At 41.2% G+C, this 3820-nt stretch overlaps 1 non-coding gene across 1 annotated transcript; it reads left to right on the forward strand.

Annotated features, from left to right (window-relative positions):
- Window positions 1-490: 490 nt before the first annotated feature.
- Window positions 491-596, forward strand: LOC141588929 (small nucleolar RNA R71). Its single transcript, XR_012519895.1, has one exon. It is a non-coding gene; the product is annotated as a small nucleolar RNA R71 (small nucleolar RNA).
- The last annotated feature ends 3224 nt before the right edge of the window (window positions 597-3820 follow it).

Consider the following 3820-nt stretch of genomic DNA (forward strand, 5'->3'; position numbering starts at 1 on the left):
CGGTGGAGGTGTAGGATTCAACACATTCTGACTAGTCCATCTCAAATTAGGATGGACTCCACTCTGATTATTATAATAAGAGCTTCCTTGCCTATATTGCTGAAAGGTAAGAACTTGCTCCTTCTCAGTTAGACAGTCAACAGCAGTGTGACCGTCATTACTACCGCACCTCTCACATGAAACGGTTTCTTGTCTAGTCAACAAGTGAACCGTCTGTTGATCACCAGCATTCTGCAACTCCAACTTATCGAAACGGGCATTCATGGCTTCAAGCTGAGCCACAACTGCATTATCAACAGAATTAAGTGTCTGAATACCATCTCTCGGGTTTCCATACTTAACGCAATGGGTAGCCATCTCCTCTATGATTCCCCATCCCTTGTCATCATCATTGTTCTTCTGAAATCGACCGTTTGATAAAGCATCCAAAATAGCGCGGTGGTCGTCATACAACCCATTATAGAACTGGTTGCATAAGAACCACTGATCGAAACCATAATGAGGAAGAGACTGCACCAACTTCTTAAACCGGCACCAAGCTTCATAAAAGTTCTCATCTGCTGCTTGTTTGAAACTTGTAATTTTTCCTCTCAGCTGATTAGTTCGTTGTGGAGGAAAATACCTTTTATAAAAGGCAAGGGCCAGAGTCTCCCAGTTAGTAATATCGGCCACTTCTCTATCAAGATCAGTGAGCCACTCTCGGGCTCCGTCGGTCAAAGAGAAAGGAAATAGGACCTCCTTAATCTTGTCCTGAGTCACTCCCTTAGTAGCGGGAATGGTTGAGCAATAATCTGTGAAAACCTTCATATGCGTCCGTGGGTCCTCACCAGCTACACCCCGATACAGATTTCTTTCGACCAGATTGATATAAGACGGCCTAGTATCGAATGTATTGCCATCTTCAGTCGCGAGATTGAAACCTTTAGAGATTGAAGCAGCTGTAGGCTCCGAATGACTTGCAATATTAGGCATTTTCACAGGACTGGCGGCAGAAATAGAATTGTCTTCTTCAAAAGACGGGTCTTCTGCAAATAAGAAATGTTCTAGCTCGGGTTCAAAAGTACTCAAGGCTTCCTTTTGAATCTTTCTCTGAAGTCTCTGTCTATAACGAAAGGTCCGTTCTGGTTCAAGATCAGCTGGAACTAACTCTGACCTATTAGACCTGGGCATAAACAGCACTGGAGAAAATAAATAAGAACTGTCTCAAGGAATTAGAAATTCCCTGAGACCAAGAGACAAACGAAAGAAAAACAGATAAATAGGCTAATTGCCTCCCCGGCAACGGCGCCAAAATTTGATACCGTCGTTTTAGTATCAAAAATAAATACCTAATACTACTAACAGAAGTCAGCGGTAACTAGGGTCGATCTCCACAGGGAGGCTAAAGTATCTATCTGTTTGTAACACCCCCATACTCCAAGTGCCTTACCAGGACCACTCAGGTATAAGGATGCCACCATCTCGGTTACCCGAGGCATGATATTCATAAGACAATAACGAAACAACTTAAATGATATAACTTTAGTGAAAAGTACAACTGAAACCAAATCCCAAAATACGGGTACAAGTTCTTAAAACCAACTGTCTACTGGAATACTGAAATGTCATAAAACTAAAAGACTATAGCAGAAGACTCTATCGTCGGACGGTGGCACATCCCAGCTATCCCAGTACTCAACTCAAAACCTGCTCAATTACTGCTCACCATCCCCGAATGGATCACCGCAGGTTTACAAAACAACAACCGGGGTCAGTACTAATCACACAACTCAATATATCAACAATAAGATAAACAGACAGCTTAACCGTCACACACACACAATCACACCAATCCCAACAATCTCAATCACTGACTGTCTACTGGACCAGCCCTGCCAGTGGGGGACCGCAGCCGTACCCACCAAATCCCCGCTCTTCATAATGAGCGATAACCCTGTCCATTAATGTGCACATCCCCTTCCGTGGCGGGTTCCACGAAGGGCGAAACTAGGGCGTGAAGCCACTCCCGCAAGTGACCCCACTCAGCCGAGGACACGCCTCGAGAACCATAGACAAACAATCACAACCACAATCACAGTCGTCACAATACAATTACTATATCAAACCATCAATCTCAACACATCAACAATCATCCCATTATGGGACTAATACTGAGTAGGAAATCCTACCTGGAAAGCACACTATCAGACGGTCTCTACAACTGTATCAAAAAGCTTCCTCTACGAAACCTCCTCCTATCATACAACATACAAATGCTACCAAATCACATACTACTCAAAAACCCCCAAATCCCTAGATTAGGGTTTAACCAAATCAAAGGAAAGACAACAAAAAGGGTACATAGATCTTACCCTCGACGCAAGGATCTCAACGGTATAACCAACGATGAAAAACGACCTTCCAAACTCCGGGATTTGCTAACAATGCGATTAAGATGATGAACGTACTTGCTTTCTCTCTTTGACAGTAAATTAGGTTTTTCAAAAGTGTTTAGAATGATGACGGAAAAAGGTTATATATCTTAATCGCATAATTAACAAAACCCGAGAAAAACTCCCCGTAAACCGGCTACTCGATCGAGTACCTATCGAGTACCCCCTTACTCGATTGAGTATCCTAGTTACTCGATCGAGTACCCAACAGGTCAGAAACTATTTTAAGACGCAACTCACCCTTACTCGACAGAGTAAGGCCTACTCGATAGAGTACCCAAAGACTCATAAATACGGGGTATTACAGTCTTCCCTCCTTAAAAAGAACTTCGTCCCCGAAGTTCAACCCATACTCAAAAACAAACATACTAACTCGATCAAGACACAACAACGTGACTAAGAACTCAAAACAAAACTCCAACCCAAACATGAACTCGTAACACCAACTCCACTAACTATTCCTACCTCCACAACATGGCTCACGATATCGTATCAACTCCATTATATCTCTCTCAACACTAACTTCATACACTACCAAGTAGCTCCGTAATATATCATCCAGAGCCAGTCCAAGATCAAAATACCCATAACATCAAACGGAATGTTACATTCTACCACCCTTAAAAGGAACTTCGTCCTCGAAGTTTACTTACACTCATAAACATCATCATGCCACTATCAAAACTCTCGAACTCCTAAACATCACACTACTACAAGCACAGCCATGGCCTTTTAACAACATCAACCACAAAACAAATCCCTCCTTTACGCTATGCTAACACTCTACTTCCAATTATTTACAACATGCACAACCATGAAACTCACTTTTATCGCATCCTACTCCTCTTAAGACAAATGTTATGTCCTCGTAACTCACTAATACTAAATCCTTAGTTATATCATCTCATTATCCTCATCACCACCACATGTCAAAGATAACTGCCTATTGTTGGGGCTGGTGTCCTTTACAGTTAGTGCAAGGACTTATAAATCTCTAAAAGGATCAAAGGGCATACTTTTGGTATTATTATCAGTTGATCCACGTTTATCAATAACGGTTGGCTTGCTAGATAAGTTTGACGTTATTGTCATACAGATGGCGGTGATCAACTGGTCCCTAAAAGTCACACCTATAGGATACGTTTGAGAGATGTGACGGTATGAAAATACAGTCATGTAGATGCCAAATTTGACTAACCAGTTAGTCTGAGTTATTTGACTAATAATTAGTCAAAATGTGATGTTGAGATATTTTATTTAATACGGATTAAATAATAATGGCTAAGGCGAATTAAGCAGTTAATTCGTAAATTGAATATAAGCGTTTTAAATTTAATTAAATGTATATTGAATATAATTATACAATATCGTCTTTGTCGGACATGTAT

This window comes from Silene latifolia, chromosome 6, assembly GCF_048544455.1.
Source record: "Silene latifolia isolate original U9 population chromosome 6, ASM4854445v1, whole genome shotgun sequence".
Lineage (NCBI taxonomy): Eukaryota > Viridiplantae > Streptophyta > Magnoliopsida > Caryophyllales > Caryophyllaceae > Silene > Silene latifolia.